This window comes from Arachis hypogaea, chromosome 1, assembly GCF_003086295.3.
Source record: "Arachis hypogaea cultivar Tifrunner chromosome 1, arahy.Tifrunner.gnm2.J5K5, whole genome shotgun sequence".
Taxonomy (NCBI): Eukaryota; Viridiplantae; Streptophyta; class Magnoliopsida; order Fabales; family Fabaceae; genus Arachis; species Arachis hypogaea.
The window spans coordinates 70812974-70828783 of record NC_092036.1 but is presented as its reverse complement, the minus strand read 5'-3'; the positions used below and the strand labels follow the sequence as shown (position 1 = coordinate 70828783).

The 15810-nt window shown below is 40.3% G+C and overlaps 2 non-coding genes across 2 annotated transcripts; both read left to right on the top strand.

The window, feature by feature from the left end:
* The first annotated feature begins 9311 nt into the window (after positions 1-9311).
* On the top strand, positions 9312-9418 carry LOC112716631 (small nucleolar RNA R71). Its single transcript, XR_003160428.1, has one exon. It is a non-coding gene; the product is annotated as a small nucleolar RNA R71 (small nucleolar RNA).
* Positions 9419-15331: 5913 nt separating this feature from the next.
* Positions 15332-15438, top strand: LOC112715564 (small nucleolar RNA R71). The gene has a single exon (XR_003159834.1). It is a non-coding gene; the product is annotated as a small nucleolar RNA R71 (small nucleolar RNA).
* The last annotated feature ends 372 nt before the right edge of the window (positions 15439-15810 follow it).

Here is a 15810-nt window from a genome sequence, read left to right as displayed (position 1 = left end):
GAAGCTCGTCACAGTCATTTAATCCTTGAATCCTACTCAGAATACCACAGACAAGGTTTAGACCTTCCGAATTCTCTTGAATGCCGCCATCAATTCTAGCTTATACCATGAAGATTCTGATTAAGGAATCCAAGAGATATCTACTCAATCTAAGGTTGAACGGAGGTGGTTGTCAGGCACACGTTCATAGTTGAGAATGATGATGAGTGTCACGGATCATCACATTCATCAGGTTTAGGAACAAGTGATATCTTAGAATGGAAGCAAGCATGATTGAATGAAAAACAGTAGTAATTGCATTAATCCATCAAGACACAGCAGAGCTCCTTACCCCCAACCATGGGGTTTAGAGACTCATGCCGTAGAAGATACAATGAGAAACGTGTAATGTGTCATGAGGTAACGATACAATGTCAAAAAAAATCCTATTAATAGTGAACTAGTAACCTAGGGTATACAGAAATGAGTAAATGACATAAAAATCCACTTCCAGGGTCCACTTGGTGTGTGCTTGGGCTGAGCATTGAAGCTTTTATGTGTAGAGACGTTTTCTAGAGTTAAACGCCAGCTTTTATGCCAGTTTGGGCGTTTAACTCCAATTCTTATGCCAGTTCCGGCGTTAAACGCCGGGAATTCTGAAGCTGATTTGCAACGCCGGTTTGGGCCATCAAATCTTGGGCAAAGTATGGACTATTATACATTTCTGAAAAGCCCAGGATGTCTACTTTCCAACGCCGTTGAGAGCGCGCCAATTGGGCTTCTGTAGCTCCAAAAAATTCACTTCGAGTGCAGGGAGGTCAGAATCCAACAGCATCTGCAGTCCTTTTCAGCCTCTGAATCAGATTTTTGCTCAGGACCCTCAATTTCAGCGAGAAAATACCTGAAATCACAGAAAAACACACAAAATCATAGTAAAGTCCAGAAAAGTGAATTTTAACTAAAAACTAATAAAAATATACTAAAAACTAACTAAAATATACTAAAAACATACTAAAAGCAATGCCAAAAAGCGTATAAATTATCCGCTCATCACAACACCAAACTTAAATTGTTGCTTGTCCCCAAGCAACTGAAAATCAAAATAGAATAAAAAGAAGAGAATATACTATAGACTCCAAAATATCAAAGAAACTAAGCTCCAATTAGATGAGCGGGACTAGTAGCTTTTTGCTTCTGAACAGTTTTGGCATCTCACTTTTATCCTTTGAAGTTTAGAATGATTGGCATCCATAGGAACTCAGAACTCAGATAGTGTTATTGATTCTCCTAGTTAAGTATGATGATTCTTGAATATAGCTACTTTATGAGTCTTGGCTGTGGCTCAAAGCAATCTGTCTTCCAGTATTACCACCGGATACATACATGCCACAGACACATAATTGGGTGAACCTTTTCAGATTGTGACTCAGCTTTGCTAGGGTCCCCAATTAGAGGTGTCCAGGGTTCTTAAGCACACTCTTTTTGCCTTGGATCACAACTTTATTTCTTTCTTTTCTTTTTCTCTTTCTTTTCTTTTCTTTTTTTTTTTGTATTCACTGCTTTTTCTTGCTTCAAGAATCAATTTGATGATTTTTCAGATCCTCAATAACAATTCTCCTTTTCCATCATTCTTTCAAGAGCCAACAATTTTAACATTCTTTAAAACAACAAATTCAAAAGACATATGCACTGTTCAAGCATTCATTCAGAAAACAAAAAGTATTGTCACCACATCAAACTAATTCAACTAGTTTCAAAGTTGAATTTGAAATCCTGTACTTCTTGTTCTTTTGTGATTAAAGCACTTTTCATTTAAGAGAGGTGATGGATTCATAAGACATTCATAGCTTTAAGACATGAACTTTAAATTTTATTAATCATAAATTAAGAACAAGACTCAAAAATATATATAAGATGAGACTAGTAGGAATAGAAAACAAAAATTTAAATAGGCTCCTAATGATAGAGGTTATCACAGAGTTAGGACTCAACAACCTTGATTTTGAGAAGTGGATGCTCCCTCAAATTGAGAGGAGAACTTTTGGCGTTTCAACTCTTGAAGTTCACGCCCCTGCTTCTCTTGTTCCTTCAGCAATTTGCAGAGCATGCAGTTCTGATTCTGCTGTTCTTCCTTAAGTTGCTCCATAGTTTCTTGCAACTTGGTGATAGATGCTTCTAGGCTGGCCCAGTAGTCAATTTCAAGAAATTCAAGGAGGAACTCCTGCGCCCTCTTTTTGATAGAGTTGTCTTGCATTTGTCCTTCCATTGACTTCTTGGTGATTGGATGTTCAATGGGTATGAATTCATCTACTCCCATCTTCACCCCAGCCTCTTTACAGAGCAAGGAGATCAAGCTTGGGTAAGCCAGTTTGGCTTCAATGGATTTCTTATCTGCAATTGTGTAGATCTCACAAGCAATCAGATGATGAACCTCCACTTCTTTTCCAAGCATAATGCAATGAATCATCACTGCTCTCTTGATAGTGACCTCAGAACGGTTGCTAGTGGGCAATATGGAATGCCCAAAAAAGTCTAGCCAGCCTCTTGCAATTGGTTTGAGGTCTCTGGTGGACGAAATTGTGATACAAGAGTTCCAGGCACTGTTAGAGAAGCTTTTTCTTTCCACAACTCCGTTCAACTTAACCAGCAAGTGTACTGGGTCATCCAAGTAATACCTTACGTGAGTAAGGGTCGATCCCACAGAGATTGTTGGTATGAAGCAAGCTATGGTCACCTTGTAAATCTCAGTTAGGCAGATTAAATTGGTTTATGGTGAGTTCGAAAATTAATAAATAAATAGAAAATAAAAAGGGGTAGAAATACTTATGTAAAGCAATAGTGGGAATTTCAGATAAGTGTGTGAAGATGCTGTGCTCCTCTCGTATCTCTATTTTCTTATTACATTCATCCAATCCTTCCTACTCCTTTCCATGGCAAGCTGTATGTAGGGCATCACTGTTGTCAATGGCTACATCCCATCCTCTCAGTGAAAACGTTCCTATGCTCTGTCACAGCACGGCTAATCAGGTTGGAATAGAATCCCTTGATTCTTTTGCGCTTGTCATCACGCCCAGCCTTCAGGAGTTTGAAGCTCGTCACAGTCATTCAATCCCAGAATCCTACTCGGAATACCATAGACAAGGTTTAGACTTTCCGGATCCTCATGAATGCCACCATCTATCTAGCTTATACCACGAAGATTCTGTTGGGGAATCTAAGAGATATGCGCCCGGCCTAGAGTAGAACGGAAGTGGTTGTCAATCACGCGTGTTCATAGGTGAGAATGATGATGAGAGTCACGGATCATGACATTCATCAAAGTTAAGTGTAACGTATATCTTGGAATAAGGATAGAAGAGAATTGAATAGAAAGTAATAATAATTGTATTGAAACTTGTGGTACAGCAGAGCTCCACACCCTTAATCTATGGCGTGCAGAAACTCCACTGATGAAAATACATAAGTAAAAGGTTCAGGCATGTCCGAATGGCCAGCCCCCATGGTCTAAGGACTAGGCGTCCAGAGATGTTTAATACACTAGTAAAAAGTCCTATTTATAATAAACTAGCCACTAGGGTTTACATGAGTAAGTATTTGATGCATAAATCCACTTTCGGGGCCCACTTGGTGTATGTTTGGGCTGAGCTTGATCTATCCACGAGCTGAGGCTTTCCTTGGAGTTGAACTCCAGGTTATAACGTGTTTTGGGCGTTCAACTCCGGATCATGACGTTTTTCTGGCGTTTAACTCCAGACAGCAGCATGTACTTGGCGTTCAACGCCGAGTTACGTCACCAATTTCCGAATAAAGTATGAACTATTATATATTGCTGGAAAGCTCTGGATGTCTACTTTCCAACGCCGTTGCAAGCGCGCCTATTGGAGTTCTATATCTCTAGAAAATCTATTTCGAGGGCAGGGAGGTCAGATTCCAACAACATCAGCATTCCTTTTGTCAGCCTCTTTCAGAGTTTTGCTCAAATCCCTCAATTTCAGCCAGAAATTACCTGAAATCACAGAAAAACACACAAACTCATAGTAAAGTTCAGAAATGTGAATTTAACATAAAAACTAATGAAAACATCCCTAAAAGTAGCTTGAACTTACTAAAAACTACCTAAAAACAATGCCAAAAAGCGTATAAATTATCCGCTCATCAGTCTCCCCTCTTGAGTTGGTTTGGGACACCTTTTGAATTGGTTATCCACTTAGTTCTAGGGAGGCAAATGTCCTCTAGAACTTGATCCAACCCCTTATCTGCTCTCACCATTCTCCTATTAAAGGATTCAGGATCATCTTGCAGTTGAGGCAATTTGAAGACCTCTCTTATTTTGTCCAGATGGAAGTAGATAACTTTCCCTCTGACCATGGTTCTGTAAGTATGGAAAGTAGTTCCAGTCATTCTCTGCTTATCTGTCAGCCACAGATTTGAGTAGAATTCCTGAACGATATTTCTTCCAACCTTTATCTCAGGATTGGTTAGAACTTCCCATCCTCTGTTTCGAATTTGCTCTTGGATCCCCGGATATTCATCTTCTTTCAGATCGAATTTGACTTCCGAGATCACTGACCTCAGACCCATTATTTTGTGATAATGGTCTTCATGTTCTTTGGTTAAGAACTTCTCTTGATTCCAAAGATTCTTTGGATTATTCTCTTTCTTTCCTCTTAAATTGGTTTGTTTTCCCTTAGGAGCCATGATCTTGATGAATCTTGGCTTAGTGATCATGGAAAAGTACACCAAACTTAGAGGTTTGCTTATCCTCAAGCAAAAGAAAGGAAAGAGGGGAGAGAGGAGGAGAGCAAATTCGAATGGTGGGGTGAAAGGGGTGGCCGAACGTGTATTTATAAGGGAGGGGGGAGAGAGATTTCGAAAATTTTGAAGGAGATTTGAGAAGATATGGAGAGAATTTGAGAAAAATTTGAGTTTTTGAAGAAGATTTGGGAAGGATTTGAGAGGGATTTGAAGAATGATTTTAATTTTTGAAAATTTGAAGGTGAATGATGAAAGTTTGAAATGTGTTTATGTAGAAAAGTATGGGTCAAAAAAGGAAAGTTTGAAAAAATTTTAATCAGAAAGCAAAATCTCCGTCCCCCACCTTTTTGGCGTTAAACACCCAGAATGGTATCCATTTTGGCGTTTAACGCCCATTTGTTGGTCATTGTGGGCGTTTAACGCCCAGCCAGGTACCCTGGCTGGCGTTAAACGCCAGAATTCCCTGTCACTGGGCGTTTTGCTAAACGCCCAAGATGCTGCACGCCTGGTTTGGGCCATCAAATTTTGGGCAAAGTATAGACTATTATACATTGCTGGAAAGCCCAGGATGTCTACTTTCCAACGCCGTCGAGAGCGCGACAATTGGGCTTCTGTAGCTCCAAAAAATCCACTTCGAGTGCAGGGAGGTCAGAATCCAACAGCATCTGGAGTCCTTTTCAGCCTCTGAATCAGATTTTTGCTCAGGACCCTCAATTTCAGCCAGAAACCTGAAATCACAGAAAAACACACAAACTCATAGTAAAGTCCAGAAAAGTGAATTTTAACTAAAAACTAATAAAAATATACTAAAAACTAACTAAAATATACTAAAAACATACTAAAAACAATGCCAAAAAGCGTATAAATTATCCGCTCATCAGCAGCTTCTCACCAATTCCTTAGCATCCTTGAAGATAGTGGGCCAGAAGAACCCACATTGCAGTACCTTTGTGGCAGTTCTGTCTCCTCCCAAGTGACCTCCATAGCTAGCACTATGACAACTCCACAAGACCTCTCGTCCTTCTTCTTCTGAGATGCACCTCCTAAGGATTCCATCTGAGCATTTCTTGAATAGATAGGGTTCATCCCAAATGAAATACTTAGCATCATTGATGAGTTTTCTTCTTTGATGTTTGTTGATTTCAGGGGGTAAGTCACCGGCTGCTTTAAAATTGGCAATATCTACAAATCAGGGTGCTTTGTGAACCATCATTAACTGTTCATCCGGGAAAGACTCGCTCACACTTGTATCATGGTTATCATCCTTCTCACAATGGATTCTGGATAGATGATCTGCTACCTTGTTCTCCACACCCTTTTTATCTCTAATCTCGATGTTGAATTCCTGCAATAATAAGATCCATTTGATTAGTCTTGGTTTTGATTCCTGTTTGGAAAATAGATATTTGAGTGCTGTGTGATCAGTGAAAACAATAACTTTAGAACCAATAAGGTATGATCTAAACTTGTTAAATGCAAAAACTATTGCCAGCAACTCCTTTTCGGTGGTGGTATAATTCCGTTGAGCATCATTAAGGACCTTGCTGGCATAGTATATGACATGCACCAAATTTTCTTTTCTCTGGTCTAACACTGCCCCAACTGCAAAATCAGATGCATCACACATCAATTCGAATGGTAAATTCCAATCAGGTGGGGTGATGATAGGAGCTGAGGATAGTCTCTTTTTCAAGTTTTCAAATGCTAGCATGCATTTCTCATCACAGATAAATGGTGTATCAAACATTAGGAGGTTGCTTAAGGGCTTGGCTATCTTTGAAAAATCTTTAATAAACCTTCTATAGAAGCCAGCATGTCCTAAAAAGCTCCGAATTGCCTTGACATCACTTGGTGGAGGTAATTTTTCAATTAGCTCCACCTTGCTCTGTCTACCTCAATGCCTTGGTTAGAAACTTTATGGCCAAGGACTATTCCATCTGTCACCATGAAGTGACATTTTTCCCAATTCAAGATCAAGTTGGTCTCTTGACATCTTTTTAATATCAAGGCAAGATGGTTAAGGCAATTAGGAAAGGAATCTCTGAATACTGAGAAGTCATCCATGAAAACTTCAATGAACTTCTCTATCATATCTAAGAAGATGGAAAGCATGCAGCGTTGAAGAGTTACAGGTGCATTACATAGCCAAAATGGCATGCGCCTGTAGGCAAACACTCCATATGGGCAGGTGAATGATGTTTTCTCTTGGTCTCTTGGATCAACCACTATTTGGTTATATCCTGAATAACCATCTAGAAAACAATAATATGCATGTCCTGCAAGTCTTTCCAGCATCTGATCCATGAAAGAAAGTGGGAAATAATCTTTTCTTGTGGCTTCATTGAGCTTTCTGTAGTCAATACACATCCTCCATCCTGTGGCGGTTCTTGTAGGGATTAGCTCATTTCTTTCGTTAGGTACCACAATGATCCCTCCTTTCTTGGGGACCACTTGAATTGGACTGACCCATGGGCTATCTGAAATTGGGTAAATTACTCCTCGCTACCACAACTTCATGACTTCTTTCTGTACTATTTCCTTCATAGTTGGATTCAGCCTTCTTTGGGGCTGAATAGATGGTTTGGCATCCTCTTCCAAAAGTATCTTATGCATGCATGCGGCTGAACTGATTCCCTTTAAGTCAGCAAGTGTCCATCCAATGGCGTCCTTATGTTCTTGTAAGGCTTGAAGCAACGTTTCCTCTTGTTCTTGGCTGAGAGCTGAATTTATGATCACTAGATAACTTTTATTTTCTCCTAAGTATGCATACTTGAGAGTGGGTGGCAGTGCCTTCAGCTCAAGTTTGGGTACTTCTTTTCTTTCATCCTTCCCTTCTAGTGAGCCTTGAACATGCATTTCAATGGCTACAGCCTCTTCGCTTGATGCTAATTCTTCTTCTTTTGTTAACTTCTCAAGTTCTTCTTCAAGAGTTTCTTGTACCAAAGCCTCCACCGAGTCCAACCTCATACATTCTCCCACTGAGTTGTGTGGATAACTCATGGCCTTAAACACATTGAATATTATTTTCTCCTCATGTAATCTAAGGACAAGTTCACCCTTTTAGATATCAATGATGGCTCCAGCAGTGGCCAAGAATGGACTTCCTAGGATGATGGAAGTCTTAGCTCTTTCCTCCATGTCTAATACTATAAAATCTACTGGAAAGATGAAGTCTCTCACCTTCACCAACAAGTCTTCTACTATTCCGTGGGGAAACTTGAATGATCTGTCTGCTAGTTGCAGGGCCATTCTTGTTGGTTTGGCTTTCTCAATCCTCATTTTTTTCATCATAGCTAAGGACATCAGATTTATGCTAGCTCCTAGATCACATAAAGCCTTTTCCACTGTGATTTCCCCTATGATACAAGGGATTTGGAAGCTCCCAGGATCCTTCAATTTCTGGGGCAGTTTGTGTTGGATGATGGCACTAAATTCTTCGGTGAGTACCACAGTCTCATTGTTCTTCCAGCTTCTCTTCTTGGTCATCAATTCCTTCAAGAACTTGGCGTAGAGTGGTATTTGCTCTATTGCTTCAGCAAAGGGTATGTTGATTTGTAGTTTCTTGAAGATTTCCAAGAATCTTGAGAATTGGTTATCCTCTCCCTTCTTTTTAACTGCAGCTGCTGGGGGTATGGAGTTTTTGAAAGGCATGGTTTGAGCGCCTCTCCTTCTTGATGTGACTTAGGGGTGGAGATTCGACTTCCCTCTTGTCTCTTGTCTGCTTCATCCGAATTCTTTTCTGGTGGTTTCTTATGGGTCTCCTTCAATTCCTTCCCATTTCTGAGGGTTATAGCTTAACATTTCTCCCTTGGTGCTGAGTTAGTGTTGCTGCAGATGTTGTGTCCAGGGGCTTGCTTGAATAAGTAATCAATCTGTGTTTCAAGTTTTTTGATGGCAGCATCTTGATTCTGCATGTTGGATCACACTTCTTCCCGAAAGGTTTTACTATCTTGTATTTCCTTACATATACTTCCAAGTAGTGTTTCAATCTTTGAAAGTCTATCATCGGTTAGTGATGGAGGGTTGGAATTAGGTGGTTGAGAAGGGTGGTTAGATGGATGTTGGTGAGTTGCATTGTTGTTGGGGTTGTGGTTGTGGCGTCTCTGGTCTTGGCCTTGATCTTGTTGATTTTCCCACCCAAAGTTGGGGTGATTTCTCCATCCAGAGTTGTAGGTTATGGAGTATGGATAATGGATTTGTTTAGGTGAGTTTCCAACATAGTTGGCTTGTTTCCAATCACCTTCTTCTCTTATATCCACTCCTTCTTGAGCTGGTGATGAAGTGATGACTGTTGCAACCTGGTTTTCCTCCACCTTTTTGGTAAGATCTGCTAGCGCTTGGTGATCATCTTATTTTGAGCTAGCAATGCATCCATGTGGTTGAGCTCCATTACTCCTCGAGTGTTACTTCTTTCAGAGGCATAGAAGTAGTCATTCTCAGCTACTGTTTCAATGACATCTATGGCTTCTTCAATGGTTTTCTTCTTGTTTAGAGAGCCCCCTGATGAATGATCTACAACCTTCTTTGACTCAAAGCAAAGACCTTCATAGAAAATGTGAAGTTGAACCCATTCATTGAACATATCTCGTGGGTATCTTCTTGTTAAGTCCTTAAACCTCTCCCATGCCTCATAGAGAGTCTCACCATCTTGTTGCCTGAAAGCTTGCACCTCAGTTCTCAGCCTATTAAGTCTTTGAGGAGGGTAGAATCTTGCCAAAAATTTGTTCACCACATCTTCCCAATTTGTTAAGCTCTCCTTTGGGAAGGATTCAAGCCACTTGGATGCCTTGTCCCTTAGTGAAAAAGGGAACAAAAGTAGCCTATAGACATCTGGGTGGACTCCATTAGACTTCACAGTGTCACAAATTCTTAGGAAGGTGGTTAGATGTTGATTGGGGTCATCTTGAGCACTTTCTCCAAATGAGCAGTTGTTCTGAACAAGGGTGATGAGCTGGGGTTTTAGTTCAAAGTTGTTGGCATGTATGGTGGGCTTCTGGATGCTACTTCCACGGTTTCCTGGATTTGGATTGATGTAGGAGCCTAGAACTCTCCTTTCTTGCCCAGCATAATTTGTAGGGCCTTCTCTAGCATGGTTATGAGCTTCTCCTTCATGATTATTTTCCAAGTTCTCTTCCATGTTGGTTTCAAAGTACCCTTCCTCTTCCTCAGCACTAACAACTCCTTTTCCTCTTGCTTCCCTCCTTAGTCTCTAGAGGGTCGTTTCAGGTTCTGAATCAAAGGAAGTTGAAGCTCCCCCTCTTCTCCCTGTCATACAACTAACAAAGCACACAACAAGAGATGAAATGAAGAGATTATTCTTGTTAGAGTGATTGTTAGTGTGAGTGATGCAAATTATCAAACAGTTAGTGGGTTAGTGAGCAGAATTGTAGATAATAAAAAAGAAAGAAAGAAAAACAGAGATAAATGACTAAATAGAGTAAACAACAAAGGAAAAAAATGCTCAATCTAGTGAACTTCCAACTTAATCATTGTTGATACAAAATTAATCCCCGGCAACGGCGCCATAAACTTGATGCATGAAAACTTGTCTCTCAACAAATTTCCCTTCGGCAAGTATACCGAATTGTCGTCAAGTAAAAACTCACAATAGAGTGAGGTCGAATCCCACAAGGATTGATTGGTCAAGAAACTTTAGTTGGAAGAGTATGCTAGTTGAACTAAACAGAATGTAGTTTGAGAATTGCAGAAAATTAAATGGCGGAAAAGTAAATAGCAGAAAATAGAGTGCAGAATCTTAAATGGGGATTTGGGGGAATGAGCATGAAAATAAATGGCAGAAAGTAGAGAGAATGGGTAAGATCAGAAATGGGGAATTCATTGGGCTCAGGAGATGTTGTATTCTCCGGATCAAATTCATTTTCATCTTCCTTGGCAACCCAATCTCTCTAAGCTTGAACAATTGCCCAATTCCTTGATTTAATTGCTCATGGGAAGAGATGAAGTGTGGTCACTGATTATACCACATGTATTTCCAAACCAAAGTGTTGGGAGGATTACATGTCACTATATCCGCCCAGACCCCAATTTGGTCCAACATGAGAAAGCATTTCTAGCATGATCTCCTCATCCCTTTTCCAAGGCTCAAAGGAGATCCAATTATGGAGAGTTTCTTTTCCAAGACAACTAACCAATTGAATTGAGATCGAAAGCTTTCTAGTAAATCAAAAGAGAATAAAGAAGAAGAGAAATGGAAACTATAATTGATCCATCAAATTACAACAGAGCTCCCTAACCCAATGAAAGGGGTTTAGTTGTTCATAGCTCCATAAATAAAAAATAGCAGAAAAGAATACATGCTGAGCTAAACGTGCAGAAAAGTAAATATACAGAGGGTAGTTCTCCCAATTGCCAAGCTTCTCTATAGTTAAAAACTACTCCTATATATACTACTTCTCTTGATCTTCTAGTGAGTTCTTCAAGTCTTAGATGTGGGCCTTAGATCTTGAGTTGAAGCAGTTACAATCTTGAGTTAAACGTCGGGAATTCTGAAGCTTATTTGCAACGCCGGTTTGGGCCATCAAATCTTGGGCAAAGTATAGACTATTATACATTGCTGGAAAGCCCAGGATGTCTACTTTCCAGCGCCGTCGAGAGCGCGACAATTGGGCTTCTGTAGCTCCAAAAAATCCACTTCGAGTGCAGGGAGGTCAGAATCCAACAGCATCTGGAGTCCTTTTCAGCCTCTGAATCAGATTTTTGCTCAGGACCCTCAATTTCAGCCAGAAACCTGAAATCACAGAAAAACACACAAACTCATAGTAAAGTCCAGAAAAGTGAATTTTAACTAAAAACTAATAAAAATATACTAAAAACTAACTAAAATATACTAAAAACATACTAAAAACAATGCCAAAAAGCGTATAAATTATCCGCTCATCAGCAGCTTCTCACCAATTCCTTAGCATCCTTGAAGATAGTGGGCCAGAAGAACCCACATTGCAGTACCTTTGTGGCAGTTCTGTCTCCTCCCAAGTGACCTCCATAGCTAGCACTATGACAACTCCACAAGACCTCTCGTCCTTCTTCTTCTGAGATGCACCTCCTAAGGATTCCATCTGAGCATTTCTTGAATAGATAGGGTTCATCCCAAATGAAATACTTAGCATCATTGATGAGTTTTCTTCTTTGATGTTTGTTGATTTCAGGGGGTAAGTCACCGGCTGCTTTAAAATTGGCAATATCTACAAATCAGGGTGCTTTGTGAACCATCATTAACTGTTCATCCGGGAAAGACTCGCTCACACTTGTATCATGGTTATCATCCTTCTCACAATGGATTCTGGATAGATGATCTGCTACCTTGTTCTCCACACCCTTTTTATCTCTAATCTCGATGTTGAATTCCTGCAATAATAAGATCCATTTGATTAGTCTTGGTTTTGATTCCTGTTTGGAAAATAGATATTTGAGTGCTGTGTGATCAGTGAAAACAATAACTTTAGAACCAATAAGGTATGATCTAAACTTGTTAAATGCAAAAACTATTGCCAGCAACTCCTTTTCGGTGGTGGTATAATTCCGTTGAGCATCATTAAGGACCTTGCTGGCATAGTATATGACATGCACCAAATTTTCTTTTCTCTGGTCTAACACTGCCCCAACTGCAAAATCAGATGCATCACACATCAATTCGAATGGTAAATTCCAATCAGGTGGGGTGATGATAGGAGCTGAGGATAGTCTCTTTTTCAAGTTTTCAAATGCTAGCATGCATTTCTCATCACAGATAAATGGTGTATCAAACATTAGGAGGTTGCTTAAGGGCTTGGCTATCTTTGAAAAATCTTTAATAAACCTTCTATAGAAGCCAGCATGTCCTAAAAAGCTCCGAATTGCCTTGACATCACTTGGTGGAGGTAATTTTTCAATTAGCTCCACCTTGCTCTGTCTACCTCAATGCCTTGGTTAGAAACTTTATGGCCAAGGACTATTCCATCTGTCACCATGAAGTGACATTTTTCCCAATTCAAGATCAAGTTGGTCTCTTGACATCTTTTTAATATCAAGGCAAGATGGTTAAGGCAATTAGGAAAGGAATCTCTGAATACTGAGAAGTCATCCATGAAAACTTCAATGAACTTCTCTATCATATCTAAGAAGATGGAAAGCATGCAGCGTTGAAGAGTTACAGGTGCATTACATAGCCAAAATGGCATGCGCCTGTAGGCAAACACTCCATATGGGCAGGTGAATGATGTTTTCTCTTGGTCTCTTGGATCAACCACTATTTGGTTATATCCTGAATAACCATCTAGAAAACAATAATATGCATGTCCTGCAAGTCTTTCCAGCATCTGATCCATGAAAGAAAGTGGGAAATAATCTTTTCTTGTGGCTTCATTGAGCTTTCTGTAGTCAATACACATCCTCCATCCTGTGGCGGTTCTTGTAGGGATTAGCTCATTTCTTTCGTTAGGTACCACAATGATCCCTCCTTTCTTGGGGACCACTTGAATTGGACTGACCCATGGGCTATCTGAAATTGGGTAAATTACTCCTCGCTACCACAACTTCATGACTTCTTTCTGTACTATTTCCTTCATAGTTGGATTCAGCCTTCTTTGGGGCTGAATAGATGGTTTGGCATCCTCTTCCAAAAGTATCTTATGCATGCATGCGGCTGAACTGATTCCCTTTAAGTCAGCAAGTGTCCATCCAATGGCGTCCTTATGTTCTTGTAAGGCTTGAAGCAACGTTTCCTCTTGTTCTTGGCTGAGAGATGAATTTATGATCACTAGATAACTTTTATTTTCTCCTAAGTATGCATACTTGAGAGTGGGTGGCAGTGCCTTCAGCTCAAGTTTGGGTACTTCTTTTCTTTCATCCTTCCCTTCTAGTGAGCCTTGAACATGCATTTCAATGGCTACAGCCTCTTCGCTTGATGCTAATTCTTCTTCTTTTGTTAACTTCTCAAGTTCTTCTTCAAGAGTTTCTTGTACCAAAGCCTCCACCGAGTCCAACCTCATACATTCTCCCACTGAGTTGTGTGGATAACTCATGGCCTTAAACACATTGAATATTATTTTCTCCTCATGTAATCTAAGGACAAGTTCACCCTTTTAGATATCAATGATGGCTCCAGCAGTGGCCAAGAATGGACTTCCTAGGATGATGGAAGTCTTAGCTCTTTCCTCCATGTCTAATACTATAAAATCTACTGGAAAGATGAAGTCTCTCACCTTCACCAACAAGTCTTCTACTATTCCGTGGGGAAACTTGAATGATCTGTCTGCTAGTTGCAGGGCCATTCTTGTTGGTTTGGCTTTCTCAATCCTCATTTTTTTCATCATAGCTAAGGACATCAGATTTATGCTAGCTCCTAGATCACATAAAGCCTTTTCCACTGTGATTTCCCCTATGATACAAGGGATTTGGAAGCTCCCAGGATCCTTCAATTTCTGGGGCAGTTTGTGTTGGATGATGGCACTAAATTCTTCGGTGAGTACCACAGTCTCATTGTTCTTCCAGCTTCTCTTCTTGGTCATCAATTCCTTCAAGAACTTGGCGTAGAGTGGTATTTGCTCTATTGCTTCAGCAAAGGGTATGTTGATTTGTAGTTTCTTGAAGATTTCCAAGAATCTTGAGAATTGGTTATCCTCTCCCTTCTTTTTAACTGCAGCTGCTGGGGGTATGGAGTTTTTGAAAGGCATGGTTTGAGCGCCTCTCCTTCTTGATGTGACTTAGGGGTGGAGATTCGACTTCCCTCTTGTCTCTTGTCTGCTTCATCCGAATTCTTTTCTGGTGGTTTCTTATGGGTCTCCTTCAATTCCTTCCCATTTCTGAGGGTTATAGCTTAACATTTCTCCCTTGGTGCTGAGTTAGTGTTGCTGCAGATGTTGTGTCCAGGGGCTTGCTTGAATAAGTAATCAATCTGTGTTTCAAGTTTTTTGATGGCAGCATCTTGATTCTGCATGTTGGATCACACTTCTTCCCGAAAGGTTTTACTATCTTGTATTTCCTTACATATACTTCCAAGTAGTGTTTCAATCTTTGAAAGTCTATCATCGGTTAGTGATGGAGGGTTGGAATTAGGTGGTTGAGAAGGGTGGTTAGATGGATGTTGGTGAGTTGCATTGTTGTTGGGGTTGTGGTTGTGGCGTCTCTGGTCTTGGCCTTGATCTTGTTGATTTTCCCACCCAAAGTTGGGGTGATTTCTCCATCCAGCGTTGTAGGTTATGGAGTATGGATAATGGATTTGTTTAGGTGAGTTTCCAACATAGTTGGCTTGTTTCCAATCACCTTCTTCTCTTATATCCACTCCTTCTTGAGCTGGTGATGAAGTGATGACTGTTGCAACCTGGTTTTCCTCCACCTTTTTGGTAAGATCTGCTAGCGCTTGGTGATCATCTTATTTTGAGCTAGCAATGCATCCATGTGGTTGAGCTCCATTACTCCTCGAGTGTTACTTCTTTCAGAGGCATAGAAGTAGTCATTCTCAGCTATTGTTTCAATGACATCTATGGCTTCTTCAATGGTTTTCTTCTTGTTTAGAGAGCCCCCTGATGAATGATCTACAACCTTCTTTGACTCAAAGCAAAGACCTTCATAGAAAATGTGAAGTTGAACCCATTCATTGAACATATCTCGTGGGTATCTTCTTGTTAAGTCCTTAAACCTCTCCCATGCCTCATAGAGAGTCTCACCATCTTGTTGCCTAAAAGCTTGCACCTCAGTTCTCAGCCTATTAAGTCTTTGAGGAGGGTAGAATCTTGCCAAAAATTTGTTCACCACATCTTCCCAATTTGTTAAGCTCTCCTTTGGGAAGGATTCAAGCCACTTGGATGCCTTGTCCCTTAGTGAAAAAGGGAACAAAAGTAGCCTATAGACATCTGGGTGGACTCCATTAGACTTCACAGTGTCACAAATTCTTAGGAAGGTGGTTAGATGTTGATTGGGGTCATCTTGAGCACTTTCTCCAAATGAGCAGTTGTTCTGAACAAGGGTGATGAGCTGGGGTTTTAGTTCAAAGTTGTTGGCATGTATGGTGGGCTTCTGGATGCTACTTCCACGGTTTCCTGGATTTGGATTGATGTAGGAGCCTAGAACTCTCCTTTC